This window comes from Vombatus ursinus, unplaced genomic scaffold (assembly GCF_900497805.2).
Source record: "Vombatus ursinus unplaced genomic scaffold, bare-nosed wombat genome assembly UNPS02014798.1, whole genome shotgun sequence".
NCBI lineage: Eukaryota > Metazoa > Chordata > Mammalia > Diprotodontia > Vombatidae > Vombatus > Vombatus ursinus.
Genome location: NW_020954576.1, coordinates 18,491,453 through 18,511,754, shown reverse-complemented (window position 1 = coordinate 18,511,754; position 20,302 = coordinate 18,491,453).

The following is a 20,302-nucleotide window of genomic DNA, read 5'->3' as shown; positions in this document are numbered from 1 at the left end:
ATTTTCAGAGAACTTCTCTATTTGTCCTCATCAATGGATATTGGTATGTAAGCTGCAATTATCTTCATAGTATAGCATATGAATCAATCAATTCTGGACTCTGAATTGCTGGGTTCATTATGGGGTATTTTTGAGGATAAGAATATCTCATTTGGTTCAAACCCCTATCCCAGAACCTCTAAAAGCATCTGAACTCACTTTGCACCCTTACTGGTATACTAGCCAAGGAACATACACTTAAAAAGTAAAACATTTAATCAGCATTAAAACAATTTGAGAAGGAAAAGAGAAGTGATTTCACACACATTCCTGAAGGATTACTATTTAATTCTACCTAATCCCTCTCTAATCCCCTGCACCTCTAGCACACTAAGGGGAAAGGAAAAAAATAATCACCTACAAGAGTCATGGTCCATCATGGGAAAATTAGGTCTCACAAAATCTCTAGCACTGTTGGGCCAAGGTTGACCAGCTCCACCCACATAGTGCTAGTTTCTCCTAATCAGCTACATATTGCACAGCATGCTGGGATATGTTTGCCTTTGTCTGAGTCCTGTTATCATAACACCCATTTGCTTTCCTGCTTGTCTCAGTTCCCTCATTAGAGTGTAAGGCCCTTGAGAGCCTTAGTAAATCGTAAAATAACTACTAAGAACATCTATATATGGATATACATATACATATGTATTTCCTACATATATGTTTATTAATGAATCAATTAGCTTTTAAAACTTCATGTAACTTTTGGTTTTTTTTTTGTTTTGTTTTTTCTAATGATACATTTTCAGAGAAGGAAAAAGTTGAAAAGAGTCAGGGTTTATATCATTTTTCTAAATGTATTACTGAATCCCAATGTACCAAAATGCCTCTACAAACAAAATAAAATTGCCATCTCACAAATTTCACCCATTTGTCTTTTAGCTTTTGAACTCTAATATTCTTACAATTTAGGGTGAATTTTTGCCTGTGATGGAAGAGAAATAGGTAATGACTTCCTGAGAAACATCACCTTACCTTCAAGCTGTGGAAGCATGTTTCAAAAAGCCTTATTTTATGACACAGCCTTCAGGGATTTTTATGGAGAAAGAAGCAAATGGATGTGGGACAGGCTCTAAATGCACCGAGAGCCACGATGTGGAAGTCACTGTGGCTAGAAGATAATAACTTTGTTCATTTGTTCCTTGAAGGGATATGGAGGGGAGCAAGGGAAGGAGAAAAAGGAATTAGGGCAAGTTGCTTCTAGTATAAAACTTTGCTAATTTGAATTCCATTAATTTGGAATTCCTCATAATTCAGATGAGGGCTGGTTGATATTAACCTTGGCCCTTCCTATGAAGACAAGGCTTATTAAGTAAATTAATAGCATAAATTAGATTTGGGACATTTAGATAAATTACTTAACTTTTTCAAGGATTTATCAAATGTTTTAGAAATATTCATATATATGCTTACAGCTGCTGAAAGACTAAAATCTTATTTATATTTATGTGAGCACTTTATCTGAGACACTTTATTCAATTTAATTCAATAAGCATTTGTTAAACACTTGCTGTATAGAAGGCTCTGTGCCAGGCTCTGGGGTCACAAAGACAAAAATAAAACAGCCTCTGACCTTAAGGAACTTATATTCTATAAGCAAATAATAATAGGTATGCTTTACAAGTATTATCTCATTTGATCTTCACCACAACCCTGGGAGATAGGTACTGTTATTCTCCCTATTTTATGGATGAAGAAACTGAGGCCAAATAGAGGTTAAATGACTTGCCCAGAGTCGAAAATTAAGTGTCTGAGATACAGATCTTCTCATCTTCAAGTCTAGTGTTCTATCCAAAGAACCACATATATTCCTAGTTTGTTATCCTAGTTCTAGTTATGCCTATACTTGAAAATTAACTGCATTTCTTTTGTAGAAATAGCTATAGTCTAGACTTCTCACAAATTCATATGGGTTTTTCTAAATCAGTGAGGTTTTCTTTGAAAACTTTGAAAACACATAGGCAGTTGAGGGCACAATGGATAGAGAGCCAGGGTGGGAGTTAGGAAGACCTGAGATGAAATCTAGCCTCAGGCACTTAGTAACTGTATGACCCTGGGCAAGTCACTTAATTTGTTTGCTTCAGTTTCCTTATCTATAAAATGAGGATAATAACAGCACCTCTCTCCTATGGTTATTGTGAAGATCAAACCAGATAGTAATTGTAAAACCCTTAGCACAGTGCCTGGAACCTAGTAAGCACTATTTAAATATTAGCTATTATTATTATTATTATTGTTATTATTATTATTAGTAGTAGTATTAGAAGTAGTAGTAATAGTAGTAGTAGTGGTAATAGTAGTAGTAGTAGTAGTAGTAGCAGTAGTAGTAGTAGTAGTAGTGGTAGTAGTAGTAGTAATAGTAATAGTAGTAGTAGTTGTAAGTAGTAGTAAAGTGCTCAGCATAGTACCTGGCACATAGTTAATACTATATAAATGTTAGCTATTTTTATTATTGTTATATTGAAGGGTATTTTATTTTCATCCAAATCTGTATTCAGTTTTTTCTTCTTTGGGCTTATGCTGCCTTTCACAGCATAAGCCTGATGCAGCATAATCCTTCTTTCTCTTTATAGGTCAAAGTTGAAGTGACATCCTTTAATTTTGACCTTTGGCTGTTAAAATTGTGAGAATGAGCACATCATGTGCCTTCTGACCCTGTGGTTGAATTCTCCTGTGAAAATAAGCAGTTTGGAATCAGGTTAAGGGCAAAAGGTTGATGTCTTCTGCGCAGATAACATCTTTAGTTAATAGGAATAATTCACATGTTTGGGATAAAAAGAAAAATCTGGCACTTCCAGAGGTTTCTCAAGCCCAGGTGCTAGTGATTCAACCACTGGCTTGTCTCCAGACCCCCCACTCCCTTCCTCCTTCAGCAAGAACACTTTCTGCTTTGAGCAAAGTAGCCAAATTTCTTCTCCTTGGAATGAGCCTTGAACATAAATCCTGAGACAAATTTCTTAAAAAGACCATTGGTGTACATGAAAAAGTAGAGAAACACTCCAGTGTTTTACCAAATAATATGCAGCACGTCAGGAGTATTGTGTGGGAAACTCTCTAATAGACCAAATAGGGACAAATGCAGCTGGTTATTTAAAAGATAGATAAATAAAAGCCTTTATCTTTTTTATAATGCCTATAGGGCTGGGTGACAGGAAAGAGATTTAGGTTTTATTTTGGGAAAAGTGAGGTATGTTATTTAAAGGTTCCTTGTTCTTCATGGCTGAAAAAGGAAACCAAACTCTGTCTTTTGGATTCAGACAAGTGCTTCCCCATATCTTCAGTTGATTTGCTGACACCTGCTATCATTTACAAGCACCTCAGTGGAGCAGTGTATATGTAAAAATATAGATTATTCACATTTTTGTGTCAAGCTGAAAGAACAGAGAAGTTAAATGATATGGTTAATCAAGTTCAGCAAAGTAGAACTCTAATTGGGTTTCTGTTTTGTTTGTTTTTTCTTTCTCTAACTAGAATAAAACACATTTGGGATGGGAAGGTGGTGGAGGGAGCCAGTTATTACACAGAGTATTTGGAGTATAATTGTGCCAAGAGAGGAAATGGTCTGGCCCCTTCTCTCTCAGGAATTGGAGGGGAAGGTAAATTTGGAGAGGAGTGTCACAACAATGGTACCTCGAGGATGGTATTTGTGTAGACCAGTATGAAGTGAAGCATATAAGTAAAGGTTACCATGGGGTAAAATATTCCCCCCAGATGTTAGTGTCTTGGTGGCAAAACCCCATTTGTCCCATGTTTCCCTAGTTAGAGCTCTACTTCAAGAAAAGGACTGGAACAAAACCAAACTTTGTTTTTTTTCTTAGCTCACACATTGCCTTTATTTGATGCTTGTTCTGATAAGAACTTTAATGTAATTGAGGAAATAGCTCTTCTAAATGTTCATGTCCTTTCTCAGAGTTTTTAATGTGTGTTTATTAAACTTTCTGACTCAAGGCCATGGTTATAGATTTATAGAGCATTGCTTTAAAAAAAAATGGACCGCCATTTTACTAGCCAAGTTGAACCTGAATCAACTTGAAATGAAAAAGCCTAATATGTTGTAAATGGGCAATTTGGATGATGCATTAATGGTATTAAGTTTCCAGAATGGAAATTGAACCTATTACATGTCAACAGTGAAGGTCGTATAAGGTGTATGAATCAATCATCTGTGCTAGCAAGCTGAATTCAGGATAGTAAATTTATTTTCTATGGCCATTTGAGAAGAGAACTTTACTTTTGGATGAAAACCACATTTAAAGAGAACCAACCATGTTGTATAGGCAAAGCATTTTCCATGTGAATAGCCACATCTTACAAATGAGTTCATAAAATGAGAGGAAATGCAGAGAGATTGGAAAGTGAATGTGCCAGAGATGTGGTTTGGTGGTGATTACTATTATTACTATGGTGTTTTAGAAATCCTGGACCAGAGGTGATTACCCTATGAAGTATACATAGTTTTGTTGAGTATCCTTGTCCATAAACAGTCTTGACTGATGACATGGTAAAGAATGGGCTCCTTCCTTGAATCAAACCTGAACCTTAAGTAAATGTCCCGTCAGACTGATGCATCTGATACAGTTAACCTCTTGTTGCTTTGGTCATTATGACCTACTTATATTGAGCCCAAATCTGCCATTTTGGAAACTATTAATAGTAATATCTAATATTCATATAGTGCTTTAAGATTTGCTATGCATTGTACAAACATCTTCATTTATCCTTACAACAACTCTGGGTGTTATTATTATCCTCTTTTTAAAGATGAAGAAACTGAGGGAAAAAAAGGTTTTTACTTGCCTCAGATCACTCAGCTAGCAAATGTCTAAGACTAGATTTAATTTTAAATTCTCCTGACTCCAGTCCCACATCTCTAACCATTGAACCACTTAGCTGCTTCTTACTCATTTCTGGCAATATTTTAGTCTCAGCAAAACAAATCTAATCCTTTTTTATACGTGACAACTTTTCTTTTTTTTAAAATTTATTCATTTTATTCTGAACTTAAGAAATAAAGCATTTCCATAACATAGTTGAATAGAAAAAAAAGATGATTGCCCATGAAACTGCAAATCTATTATGCACAGCTTGCTATTCTTTTAAAATATATATTAAAATTATGATATAACTTTCTTTTTTTCTTCCTTCCTCCTCTAGAGCTGGCTACCATTAGACACATATGTGTGTATACATATGTGCATATGTATACATATATACATACATATATGTAAGATCATTTTATATATAATTATATTCATTCTTATAAATGGCCATTGTATCAACAATTATGTTTTACTTTCTCCTACTTAAACCTTTCTGGCTCCTTTCATTTATCCTTCAGGATGATGTCTCAACATATGTCACTATTTTGGTTGTTCTCTGAGCACAATAGTGCAGATGTAGCTTGACCAGTGAGTAGTACAGTGATACTATTCTCTACATAGGCCTGAAACTAATGCAGCCTAAGATGGTGCCACTCTTTTTGACTCATATCACACTGCTGATTCATATTGAGTTGGTGCTCATGTAAAACCCACAGATTTTTTCCATAGAAATCACTTGGTAACTATGACTTCCATTGCCATATTCTACTTGCAAGCTGATTTATTGAATGCAAATATAAGAAATTATTCATAAGGTCTTAGATTTAGAGCTAGGAGGGACCTTAGAGTTCATTGGGTCCAACTCTTTCATTTTATAGATGAGGAAACAGAATCCCAAGAGGTTAAGTAACTTGCCCAGGGTTACAGAGATGGTAAATGTCTTTTATTTCTAAGTAAATTTCATATTGTTATATTTTGTCCCTGAGAACTTTTTGGAACCGGGATCTGTTATACTCACATGTTAGCTATTAATCCTAGTTTTGTGTCATCTGCGGCTTAAAATCATTGCCATCCAAGTCACTGATGAAAAATGTGATCAGAGTCAAGCACGGATTCCTTGGGACTCTTTACATCAAAGGCCTCCTTCCAAATTGACATTGGAGTATTGATGACCCGTCTTTGGATTTTCCCATTCAACCTGATCCAAATCCATCTAATTGTGCTATTGTTTAGCCTACACTTTGCCATTTTGTTCACTATAATATTGTGTGAGGCTCATCAAATGTTTTGATTAAAAAAAAGTAAGTCACTTAACCCCAATTTCCTCACCAAAAAAAAAAAAGCAAAGGCACCTTTGGGGCAGCTAGGTGGTGCAGTGGATAGAGCACCAGCCCTGAAGTCAGGAGGACTTGAGTTCTAATCTGGACTCAGAGCAAACACTTGACACTTACTAGCTGTGTGACACTGGGCAAATCACTTAATCCCAATTGCCTAAAAATTTTAAAAAAGAACAAAAACAAAAGTAAATTGTGTCTGCAGTAAGGTAAAGGGACAAACATTGATTGGACTTTTGGGGTCCATTTCTTTTTCTGGAGCACTGTTGAGTAGGGAGACAATGGAAGATAAGTTTAGCCAGTGGTAGAATTTGCAAATGCCAGGAAGCACTGAATCTTCTCCCCACTGTCTGATTTGTGCATGTATGGATAAAGTCCAGTTCTAATGTGAGTCACCTCACACACTTCTATCTGAAATCTTGTATGGAGACTGTAGATACAAAGAACTCAATTTCTTCCTGATCTCTTTCTCTTCTGTCTGTCTGTCTGTCTGTGTGTCTGTCTCTCTCACACACACACACACAAACACACACACACACACACGTTCTCTAGTTTCACATAGAAAAAGTTTAGAAAATCTCAAGTAATGTCATTTAACAAAGAAGTTGTAATTGAGATGCAGTTAGTCATCAGACTAGCATTTATTAAGCACTTACTGTGTATCAGACATTATGCTTAGGAGATACAAAGAAAGGCAACAGACAGTCCCTTTTCTCAAAGAATGCACAGTTCAACGGGGTGACCACATGCAAACAACTACATATAAACAAACTACATACACATATATACACTTACATAGAGAGGAAAAATTGAAGGTAGTATCAGAGGAAGGTACTAAATTAAGAAGGATGGAGAAAGTCTTCTTTCAGAACGTGGAACTTTAGCCAAGTTCTGGTAGAAGCCAGGGAAACTAGGAGGCAGAGATGAGAAGGGAGAACATTTCAGATATGAGGGATAGCCAGTGAAAAGGAATGAGTCAGGAGATGGAGTGTTGTGTGTGAGGAACAGCAAGGAGGCCAATGTTACTGGATCACAGAGCACATGATGGGGAGTAAGGTTTAAAAAGACCAGAAAGGTAGGAGTGGCAGGTAATGAAAAGATCTTAAAGCCAAATGAAGGATTTTATATTTGATTATAGAGCTAGGTAGCACAGTGGATAGAATGTCAGGCTTGGAGTCAGGAAGACTCATCTTCTTGATTTCTGGACTCTCACTGGCTGGCTTACTAGCTATGTGTCCTGGGAAAGTCACTTAACCCTGTTTGCCTCAGTTTTCTCATCTGTAAAATGAGCTGGAGAAGGAAATGGCAAACTACTCCAGGACTTTTGCCAAGAAAACCCTGAATGATGTCATAAAAAGTTGGACATGACTGAAATAAATGAGCAACAAAAATGAGCTGGAGAAGGAAATGGCAAACCACTCTAGTGTCTTTGCCAAGAAAACCTCAAATGGGGTGGTGAAGAGTTGGACATGACTGAAAATGACTCAACAACAACAACATGGAGGTAATAGGAAGTCACTGGAGTTTACTGAATAAAGGGATGACATGGGCAAATCTGTGCTTTAGGAAAATTGATTTGTCAGCTGAATGGAGAATGGATTGGAGTGGGGAGAGAAGCAGTGTGGTATAGAGAGAAGGGTGCCAGACTTGGAGCTAAGAGAGACCTGGATTTAATTACTGTCTCTGATTCTTTTGAGCTAGTGACATTAGCTAATTCATTTCATTTCCATAAGCCTCAGCTTCCTTCTCCATAAAATGGGGATACTAACACTTCTATGATCTCCCTCACTGGATTGTGCAGAAGAATGCGTTGTTAAGTTTTAAAGCTCATTAGAAACCTGAGCTATAATAACATCCTGAAATGTGGCTGTAGCTGTGAAAGAGAAAGAATGGTGTTACCATGCATTCCTCTCCAGTCACGACAGAGTTCCTCCCGGAACACATTTCAGAACTCTACTAGAATCTGTACCTGAGTCTGTCTCTGGGATACAGATTGGTCTATACTTCTAGGCCTATTGCATAGCACAAATAAACAGGCTATATATCTGGATTGTGAGGTAAACTCTTCTGGACTGCCATTGTTTTGCACAAAAAAAGAAAGAAAAAAAACTTACAGTTTCCTTTCTCTAGTCCTATAAGACACAGCCGTATGCTAGTCTTTTCTTCTATCTATATAATATTCTAAAGACTTCTTATGACTTTCTTTTCCAATGCTAAACAACATGATATTAGGTAATGATGCCCTTACCTTTTGGAAAGGAAGGCTGCAGGTCAGAGTTTGTCGAGGGAGGTTGGAACACTGTTAAAATCTTGTTAATTGGCTCATCCTGGATCTAGGCTCATTTTAAACTCAGAAGCAACTATTCTATTTGAAGTAATATCACATTTTAGTGGTTAGTTACTCTTTTTTCCTATAGTTTTAAGCACTTTTCTTCCACACTAACCTATTTGCTATTCTCACTGTTTGACATTTAATTTCCCATCTTCATGCCCTTGCAAAGGTTGTCCCACATATCTGAAATGCTCATCTCCCTCACCACCTTTTCTTTGAATCCCTAAATCTCTTCAAGGCTTTGTTCAATTGCCACCTTCTTCAAGAGGGCTTTTCCGATGCTATCCTCTCCCCCAGTTGTTAATCCATTGAGGGCAACTAGGTGGAACAGTTAGAGTTCTGGGCCTGAATTTAGGAAGACTCAACTTTAATAATGGTACCTGTGTGCCTAGGATGTTGTGAGGATCAAATGAGATAATATTTGTGAAATGCTTAGCAGGGGTCCCAGCATATAGTAGGTGCTTAATAAATACTTGTTCCCTCTCTCCTCCTCCCCCATTGCCTTATATTGGTTTTATATTTATCCATTATTTATTTTTCTTTTAACAAGTTGCATCCCCCATTATAATGTAAACCCCTTGAGAAGGAGATCACTTTGCTTTTATATTTTTATGCACATTGCCTGGAATAGAATCTGACACACTGGAGACACTTACGAAATGCATATTGAATGATTTAGTCAATCAACAAGCATTTATTAGGAATTTGCTATATGCCAAGCAGTGTGCTAAAGCTGTGGATACAAAAAAAGGCAAAAACAGTCTCTCCTCACAAGGAGCTAATATTCCAATGGGATAGATAACACGTGAATAAATAGGAATACATATTTAAAAAAATAGGAATGTGGTCAGATTTTCCAGGAAGAAGAGGATGTGAACTACACTTATTTCTTCTGCATTTTTAGAATGTTTTTCTGTTCCCTTTTTGTATGTGTGTCTCTAAATGTGTGTGATGATGATGATGATGATGATGATGATATTTGGCATTTACATAGTGCTTTAAAGTTTTGCAAAATGCATTATGTTATCTCAAATAAGATACTGGGATCAAATGATTCTTGCAAAGTCTTGCAAAATAGATGTTATTATTATACCTATTTTACAGATGAGGAAACTGAGGCTGAGAGAGGTTACATGACCCACCCAAGGTCATAGGGACAGTAAGTAACTCAGGCAGGATTTGGACTCAGGGTTCCTGACTCTAAAACCAACATTCTATTTACTGCACCACCTTGCTGTCTAGCTGCACTGTTGATGATTATTGGATTAATTCGTGGTCAGTAGACCACACCCATTATTTTGTGTTTGTTCTTGGCTTAGCTACACTATGCTCTCTGAGCCAATTCCCGTTGTGACCACACATTTATGAAATAGATGGTTCATGGCCATGGAACAAAATAAAGCATCTGACCCATATAGGGCTTCAGCCTGAAACTAAGCTTCTTTTGGTGTCATATTCTCCTCAAATGAACTAACTATCCTGAGTGTGTACTAGGTATTCATTTAATGATGTCCTTTAATGATGAGTCAGGTTCTCAACTTGGGAAAGATTTCAGGGCACAGGAATGGCACTTTGTAAATGATCTCCAGCAGGAAACTATAAATTAAGACACAAGAGAGGGAATGATGAGCAGCTAACTTCAGATTTTGTTTAATCCTCCAAAAACTTAGGCAGTGGCTGAACTTTTAGGGGAGCAAAAAAAGAACAGGGACAGCTATAGTTGTATAGCAGAATAGGAATAATAGAGGCTAGAAATGGGAGAGCATAGTGGGTGCAGGGCAACAAAATAAGAATTTTCTCCATTTGCCTCTTTCTCTCCAACACGAACTTAAAAGGTTAGGCAATGAAGAGTCAATGAATCAATATGTATTTACTGAATATATTATGTAATAGGTTCTCACTTGAGTTGGGACGCAAAAGGAGAGGTAGAGATAAATTTTAGCTGTGAAACAATTTAATTAGGGAAGACTTCATAGGAATAATAGAACTAATGAATGGTGGATTGAAGCCCTCAGAGACATTGATATGTATGAGAGCTGGCACCATCATATTTCTTGACCTCCAGGGCTTTCAACTCTAGAGACTGCTGCGAAGGGACCTTTACTAAGTGATATCATTTCCACTCTCCTGATTTGAGCTGGGATCTTATCTCTTAGATGAAGATCTTATTTACCATTATGTACTCTTTAATTTATTCTAATCTGAAGAACTTTAATTTCTTTGTGATGTTTTCCTTGGATAAATTTTCACTATTTACTCTTTGTGAGGGTCTTTTTCTTATAACCAGTATTTAGTGGGAATTAGCTAAACTGGTGAGTCTAAGCTAAGGGCTACCCTAGCCCTTATGAGTAATTAGTGAAGTAGTTTTCTTTCTGAACCTCCTCTAAGCATTGTATACCTAAACAATAGATATTTGAGGGACTGACATATAGATATAATTGTAGCCTAATACCCATCTTGGAAACTGGACAAGAGATCTCCCTTGGCTAGCCTGGATTCTATCTGCTACTCACCTCAGCTAGCAAGTCTGAGATGGCTCTTCTCCCATTTTCTGCAGGGTGGGGGGGTGGGGGAGAGACCTCAGATGTCTATCCATGATAATCTAGAAATTGTGTCCCTAGACTTAGACAACACACACACATGTATATATACATAGTATATGTATATATGTATATATAGTGTGTATGTATATATGTATACATATACACATATATATGCTTACTGATAAAAATGATTATTTTCTTATTATATTAATAATCAATTTTATACATAGGACCCGAAGATCCTGTTTCATGTGGTGTGTGTGTTTGTGTGTGTATGTAGTCTTACAAAAGCAAGGAAAGTCGAAAGTCTCATTTGCTAACTGTTCTCTAATTCTTGGGGTAGCAATAGAGTAACACTTAGTGTATAAAATAACTAAATGTTCCCCCATGACCTGAAGGAGTTAATATATCTTCAGAAAAATATGCAGCAACCACCTTGGCTAAATAGTGTCTGTTTCTGTTTCAGAAGAACTCAACTATTTTGGAAAATGATTTTTAAAACCCAGCTACATATCTTCCCAAAGATGTTCTGACTGTCTCTTCCACTGTGTCAAATGCCTCTCTAAACGGAGAAAGTTGTTTTTGTTTCTGATCCCAGTTGGATTGGGCTCATGATATCCACTGCTGTCTCTGGCCAGCCTTCCTTAATGAAACCAGCCTGATCAGTATGGCTTAGGCGTGGGGAGGTTTGATTTGTTTTCCCTGAATTGCTTTTCTCCCCTATTTTTAGCACCACTGTTCACAAAGAAAATAAAGATAATCATTCCAGAAATTGAATATTGAATCACTGGGAACAGAATATAAATTATAGCCTAGGAGCAAGGATTTGGCCCACATTTCCCTCCTCACAAAGAATAAAAATGGTTGCACATTCAGGAAATATGAGTTTAGGGATAATCAAAACCCAAGGAAATTTGATTGGAAAAACCTTCCCTAGCCAGGTGGAAAGTTAATTGAACCCTCTAGAAAGCCAAGCCAAATCCATCAGCTTCCTTTTTCCTTGGCTTTATGCTATTGATCTGGACAAGTACTTCAAATGTTATTAAATGTAGCTATCAGTATTTCCTAAATTCCCATTTTGAGTAGGGCAATGACCAGTAGTAATGGGGTGCTACAGAGTATAGGTAATATAGTCACACAGGGATAGAGTGCTAGAGTTGTAGTCAGAAAGACCCGAGTTCAAATTCTGTCTCAGATACTTATTAGCTGTGAGACATTGGAGAAATCACTTAGCCTCTGTCAGTATCTATTTACTCATCAGTAAAATGGTGTTGATGATAGCACTTACCTCACAGCATTGTGAGAATCAAATGACATCATATTTGTATAGTGCCATATAAACATTGACTTATTAGGGGTAGCTAGGTGGTACAGAGGACAGAGTGCTGGACCTGAACTCAGGAAGACCTGTGTTCAAGCCTGGCCTCACTCACTAGCTATATAACCCTGGGTCATTTAACTTTTATTTGCCTCAGTTTCCTCATCTGTAAAATGGAAATAATAATAGCAACTACCTCCTGGGGTTATTTTAAGGATCAAATGAGATAATAATTGTAAAGCACTTAGTATAGTGCCTGGAACATAGAAAGTTCCATTTAAATGTTAGTTACAATAACAATTATATTTATTATTATTTTGAGGAGAAGAAAGAGGAGGAAGAGGAGGAAGAAGAGAAAGAAGAGAAGGAGGAGGAGAAAGGAGAGGAAGAGGAGAAGGAGAAAGAGGAAGAAGTGGAGGAGGAGAAATATATGATATCTCATTCCTATGTTCTAGGACTTTACAATCCTCTTTTCTGTTCTGTGGCAAAGATAACTTGAGTATGGCAAGTTGCCCTCTACATTCAGCTAAAAGCTTGTCTGATGGCAACCACATCAATTAAACAACCACGCCTTTGTTTTGATTTGCTTGAAGCTTTCCTCCTCTTCTGTCTGCTTCCCAATGACCCACCCTCACATCCTCCTCTGTGGGCATTACAGCAGTGGCTTTGCTGGGCTCAATTCTTTCTTTACAAGTTGAGAATTTAGCTTCTCTCCCTTCTCTAAGCTGAGCTGCTTAGGTTTACATGCTTAGATTGCAGCCCATGCCTAGAATGCTCTTCCTCCTTGACTCTGCCTTACAGGATCAGCTCATGTACCATTTACTTACAAGAAGCCTTTCCTGATCTCCTTAGTTGTTAATGCTTGCTCTCTTTTCCTCCTCATCCCCAAATAATCATGTATAAACTGACCTGTTTATATGTTGTATTCCTCTAGTAAAAATCTAAGCTCCTTGAGGGCAGGGACTATTTTTCTTCTTGTCTTTGGATGCGTAGGGCCCAGTTCAGTGCCTCATGCCCATGATAGGTGCTTGATAGATGCTTGCTGCTGAATTGGAGCGGACCACATGATAGTAGTTCCCAGTTGAAGCATAAACGTTAGATAAAGCAGAGCCATAACTAGAATGGGACAAATAGGGTTTTGCATGTCAGTACTGACATCTATTGGGGTCAGAATTCACTTCTTGGGTGAGCACTTTCACCTTCAACAGTAATGCTGTTGCACTTCACCTCAAAATCCTCCCCTAGCCCATACTATGAATGATGTATGTTCACCATTGCCACCTATCCTAGTCTTGGTGCTATAGGGTTTCTCTTATGGGACCAGTCTTTCCACTTCTCTCTCACTGGTACAAAAGCTAGACTTCCTCTTCTCCAAGTAAGATTTTACCTACAGTGGGATTATTCTTTGTTCTGTCACTTGCCACAACCCCCACAATTGTTTTTCCTATGGGTAAACATATTTCTATTTATATCTCGGGAAAGAAATAGAGAAAGGAGAGAAACATACAGGATTTGATCATGCTTTGTTATTAATAAAAACTTTCCAAAATTGTGATAACAAATTCTTATATGGCTTTTAATGTTTTCAAAGTTCTATCAAATCTATTGTTCCCATAACATCTGTATGGGGAAGTAATATGATTCCTCTTTAACAGATGAAAACTCTGAATGAAGCCTCGGAAGCCTAAGTGACTTGCCCAGAGACTTTCAAGAAATAAGTGGAAAATATTAGCATCTGTCTCCTGTCCTGGTATTTTTCCACTGATATAATGAACAGAAAAATTTCACTTGGAAAAGACAGAAATTAAGTCACTTTTGACTTCCCCAAGTTCTTATATTCAGGCAGTTAGGTGGCACAATGTTTAGAGTCAGGATCTGGAATCAGAAAGAACTGAGTTGAAATTCAGCTTCAGTCACTTATTAACTGTGTGACCTTGAGCAAATTAGTTAAACTTTGTTTTAGTTTCCCTATCTATAAATAGGGGTGATAATAAAACTTATCTTCTAGGTTTGTTGTTAGAATAAAATGAGATAATATTGTAAAAAAAAGTTAAAACATTTTGCAGATCCTAAGTAGTTATATAAATGCTTGCTATTATTATTATCAAGGGCAAACAATGGCATAACTAAGATTTGAGAACCAGGTCCAGTGCCTTGGGGTCATAGGGAAGGTAAATGAATGGGCATACATAGGATCAAGGCAGACTACTGCATAGAAACTTGTGGATAGAAGAAATTAGGCATTGAACAGAGGGTTCCTGGCAGAAAAGAGGTCATGGTTAGGAGGAGGGAAAGTAGAAAGGTAGGAGAGTACAGATACGTAGCTTTGCTGCCCCAGTAACAAACATTGCTACCTGACCCTCTGGAGTCAGGTGATGGGCAGGTGCAAGGATAGCCTTTGTTCCCAGCCAAGCATCGTATTTACTTAACTTTTATGATGTTAAAGGAACAGAGAGATAGACAAGGGGGAAGAAGAGAGACCAATAGCCAGAGCAATGAAGATGAAGAGGGGGAACGGTACAGAGAAAACGAAGAAAAACACTAGGGAAAACAGATTCCCTAGAAACTTATCTTTTACTGGATTTATGTAACAAAGTCCATTATGTCAGATCATGTCAAAGAAATATTGGCAAGGAGGTTTGATTTTGCTTGTCTATGGTATTCTATTAGATGTATTGCAAATCAGAAGTCTCAGTGTTAGCAAGTAGAAAAAAAAGTCATTTTTTTTTCTTTTAACATGTTCTTTTGAAATATATGACTGGCTTTTTTTTCCAAGAAGTTGTAGGTGCAAAATTTTATGCTATGGTGTAACTCTAATTTCACTTAACCTCAAGACTGAAAATTGCTCTTCTCCATCCCTTCTTTCATTTTGCCCTTCTTGATTTCTCCACCGTTTCTTTCTCCTCCCCTTTCTGCTTTGGCCCTGAGTTGATTACAGTTCTAGAAGGATACTGTATGTATAACAGCTTCCCTTTTGTCTTCTCTAGGTTTCTGTATTTCATAACCATTAAAACACATGGGAACCTTGAACCTTGACCTCCAGTCAACCACCCCATAGTCAACCACCCCATAGTGTTTATCCGGTAACAGGTTAGCTCCCCCATCTCTTTGCATCCAGACTGTGATCTAACCTTAGATAAAATTGCCAAATTTATCTCTTTGTCTTTTGAGCTTCTAACAACTCTCTTCAGCTTCCTTTTTCCCTTTTCAATATTGTTTCCCCCTTTAAGCCCTTCTCCTTTAGGAAATAAAGGGTGTGCTCTTGGGGCATCAAGGCATGTCAGTCACCAGCCTCAATAAATTTATCCATACTAAAGTGTAAATACTAAAGTGTCTAGAAGGGTTTTTGCATTTTTAAAAGTCTAAAAAAGGTAATGATTAATACAAAGAAATGACTTGCTAGAAGTTTTTCAGCTTTTATCGGAAAAAACTTTAGTGAGATCCTTTCTTAGGATTCTGAAACTAGGAAGGCAACTAATTACCTGGTGGCAGAGGCTGTCTTTGTTAATAACATATAAAAAAGGGTAGGATTAGATATGAGCTTATGGGATGGGTATAATGGTGTTGTAAAAGTAATTGCAATGAGCGTGGTGGTGCAGTAGACAGAGTGCTAGGCCTGGAGTCAGGAAGACTCATCTTCTTGAGTTCAAATCTAGCCTCAGACACACTTAGTAGCTGTGTGACCCTGAGCAAGTCATTTAACCCTGTTTGTCTTAGTTTCCTCATCTGTAAAATGAGCTGGAGAAGGAAATGGCAAACCACTCCAGTATCTTCATCAAGGAAACTCCAAATGAGGTTATGAAGAGTTGGACATGACTGAAATGTCTGAACAGCAGCAAATCATAATACTAACAGCTCATAGTTATATAGCACCTTAAGGTTTAGAAGGAGTTTCTTCAAAACAGCCTTTTAAAATAGATAATATAACTGCTTTAAGAGGCACATTATACATGCCACCCCATTTTACAGATGGAATAACAAGATCAGAAAAGTCACACATTTAGTTTATGTGGGAGCTGGGACAAAAAGTTATTCTCCCATTATACTTTTGAGTTTCTTCATTCTCAAAGTTTCCATCTTGGGGAAGTGTGATACTTTGTGTGTGTGGGGGGTGGGGAGGGGGCAATCGGGGTTAAGTGACTTGCCCAAGGTCATACAGCTAGTGTCTGTGTCAAATGTCTGAGGCTGAATTTGAACTCAGGTCCTCTTGGCTCCAAGACTGGAGCTTTATCCACTGTGCCACCTAGCTGCCCCAAAGTGTGGTACTCTTAAAAAACCCTGCTAGAAATATGAAACCTGTAGATGAGAAGAGAATTTAAATATTCTCTTTCTATTTTAGTTTTACTGACTGAGTTACATTTGGCATGGAATGGCTGCTGAACATGTAAGAAAGGGTCATGTAATTTTCATAATTCTGCTTTCAGATTGTCCCTATCCAGAGACTCCAAGACTCCAAGCCCAGACACCAGTGGGCTAAAGCTCCAAACTTCAACATAACTATTGATCTAATTAGGTCCCTGAAAGTCTTCTTGTTGTTCAGCTATTTTTCAGTTGTGTCTAACTCTTGGTTGACCCCATTTAGGGTTTTCTTAGCAAAAACACTGTAGTGGTTTGCCATTTCCTTCTCCAGATCATTTTACAGATGAGGAAACCGAGGTAAACAGGGTGAAGTGACTTGCCCAGGGTCATGCAGCTAGTAAGTATAAGAAGTCAGATTTGAACGCGGGAAGAAGCCCAGTACTCTGTTTACTGCAGTACCTAGCTGCCATATCTGAAAGTCTTATATGATAATAAGTGCCCAGCTCCTTCTGTTCCTCATTCTGACTATCTACAATTTCCCCTATTTTATGAGATAATGTTGTTTAGGATCATACAATTTTCTTTTTCATAAGATTTTTCAGATGAGTTTAAATTCTAATCCAGTGTTTGGCAACCATGTCTCTGTTTGGCAAGCAAGTCAAATGTTGGCTGATCAAAGCATTTTCTGGGCTTATATTTTTTTGTTTCCTTGTATCATTTAATTTGTATTGTGTTAACTTCTGGATGAAATTATTACATATTTTGTCAATGTTATTTCTGTTGTCCATTTTACATGTTTGATTTCCATTGATGTATTTAAATAATTAAATAATTCATGGTTAAATCTTATCAATTTTATACCACATATTTTTCTCAGTATTGGTCTTATTTGTTATAATTTCTGATTTTGGCCTGAACCATCAGTGATGTGATCAGCTATACTAACCCTATTAGGAATATGATTCTCATTTTTAAGATTTAAGGAAAATAGTAAAATTACATGAAATTATTTGGAAAAAAAAGTAGTCGTACTTAAAAATAACCATCATTTATATAGTGCTTTAAGGTTTTAAAGAAACATTATAAATCTTATCTCATTTCATCCTCATAACAACACTGGGAGGTAGATGTATTATTATCCCCATTTTATAAATGAGAAAACTGAGGCAGCCAGAAGTTAAGTGACTTGTCCTGAGTCACATAGCTAGCAAGTGTCTGAGGTTAAATTTGAACTCAGGTCTTCCTGACTCCAGGTCCAGCCATATACTACATAGCTACTTGCTGGACTAGGGAAATTTCTTGAAAATGTGGTATATGAATTGGGGTTGGGGAGAGTGAGGAACCTAGAATTGTGGGTACATGCACAAAGAGATCATGATGTCCTGAAGTTTTCCTCCAACAGGAAAGCAGAAAAGAATGGTGTTGCAAAAAATAAACTATATATATATATGTATATATACACACATATAACTGATCTCTAGGTCTCTTTTGATAGTCAACTTTTTATTCTCCACACTTACTAAAAGGCTCAATGTGAATGGAGAGCATCCAAATGTCATGTCTGCTCTTTCAGAAGCTATATTTCTGCTCCTGTTTCATGCTCTGGAAATTAACTTCTGATAGAATAATTAAACCTGACCATAAAGGTCTGACTGAAGCTGCCTCATCATTTACCCCAATGAAATCCTTCAGAAATTATTTGGCCATCAATCAACCAACCAACCAGCAAGCATTTATTAAACACTCTTGTTAGAGACTGTGCTAAAAGCGGATGACAGAAAGACAAAAATGAGACAGCTCCTACCCTCAATGAGCTTATTCTATCTGGGAAATGAACATATACACATATAAATATTTAACATTTATATGTTAATATATAATGTATTTATACTATTTATGTACATTAATATATATACACATAAATATATCATATATAAATACATGATAAGATAGTTTCGGTGGGAAACAGGCTCTAACAGATGAGGGGTGTCAGGAAAGGCATTTAAGCTGAGCTTTGAAAGAAATTGAGGTCTCTAAGAGGTGGAAGTTAGGAGGGGAGGGCATTTCAGTCATGTGAGACAGTCTGTACGAAGGCAAGGAGAGAGGAGGTGGAGTGTGGTATGTGAGAAAGAGCAAAGACTGGACCAAGGAGTACATGAAATATAATAATGCTACAAAGCTTGGTTAGAGCTGAGTTGTGAAAGGCTTTAAATGCCAAAGAGAGGAGCTTGTATTCGATCCTAGAGGCAATAGTGAGCCATTGGAATACATTGAACAGGGTAATGATATGGTCAGACTTGCGCTTTTGGAATGTCACTTTGGTGTTTGTGTATTGTCCCCACTTTACAGATTAGAAAACCAAGGCACATATAGATTAAATTGCTTGCCTAACGTCACAGAATTAGTAAGTATTGGGTATAGAACTCAAATCTACCATCTTGTTCCAAATCCAGCTTTGTTCCACTAGGCCAGAGGCAAATTTTTAGGGAAAAGATAATGAGTTCTATACTGACTTGTTAAATTTGAGATACTTGAAATGATATGCTGGTAAATGTTTAGCAACCAGCCATATGAGGAAAAAAAATTACCTTGACATGTTTAATTTTAATCTGTATTATTAACATTTTCTCCATTATTTTCTTAAGTTGTCAATCAACAAAAATCAAGCCCTGATTTGTAGCATTTGCTGATTTCGAAGGTGTAAATACTCATACTGAAAAATTTAACAATTGAACTGGCTCCAATAGATTCCTGTGCTTTTCAGACATCTAGTTCCAATAAACAGTTGGTATTTTAGAGCTCAATAGAGAGATCAAGGATGATACTTAAATCCACAGAACCCTCAGGAATCAAGAATGTAGAAAGAAATAAGAAGAGGGCAAGGGACAGAGCCTTTCAAAGGGAGGGAAACACTCATAGTTGGGGGGCACTATGCAGATGATGATGCAAAAAAGAAGGTGGAGTAGTGATCAGTTAGGCTGGAGGACAACAATAAGAAAACAGCATCACAAAAACTCAAAGAGGAGACAGTATCCAGGTGGAGAAGGTGGTCAACAGTTTGAAATATTGCAGGGATGTCAATGGGGGGAGGGCTGAGAAAAGGTTATAAGATTTAATTAGGATAGACATTATCATTTTTCAGAGTGATGGTAAGTAGTAGCTAAAGTGGAATGGGTTCCTTCTACAAACTTGCTGGTTCATACTTTCCTTGATGGAAAGGTAATGGTCTTTAAAATCGGTTAATGTCTGCTATGCTAGAGTAATTACAAATCTGATTTATGCTAACAAATCAGGTTAAATGACAATGCTATTAAGAATTTTGAAGGGAGATTTGCTTGGATAATTTGCAATTTGGTAATCAGGATGGGAGCCTGACTATAGGCATAATATAACTCCGAAAAACTTGGCTCTGGCTTACCACCTACAAAGCATTGTTCTTTTTTTTTTAATTCTTAGTGTTTTATTTTCCCCCAATTACATGTAAAAACAATTTTTAACATTAGTTTTCAAAACTTTGAGTTCCGAATTCTCTCCCTTCCTCCCTCCTCATTGAGAATGCAAGCAATTCCATATAGGTTATACATGTGTAGTCATGCAAAACATATTTTCTTATTAGT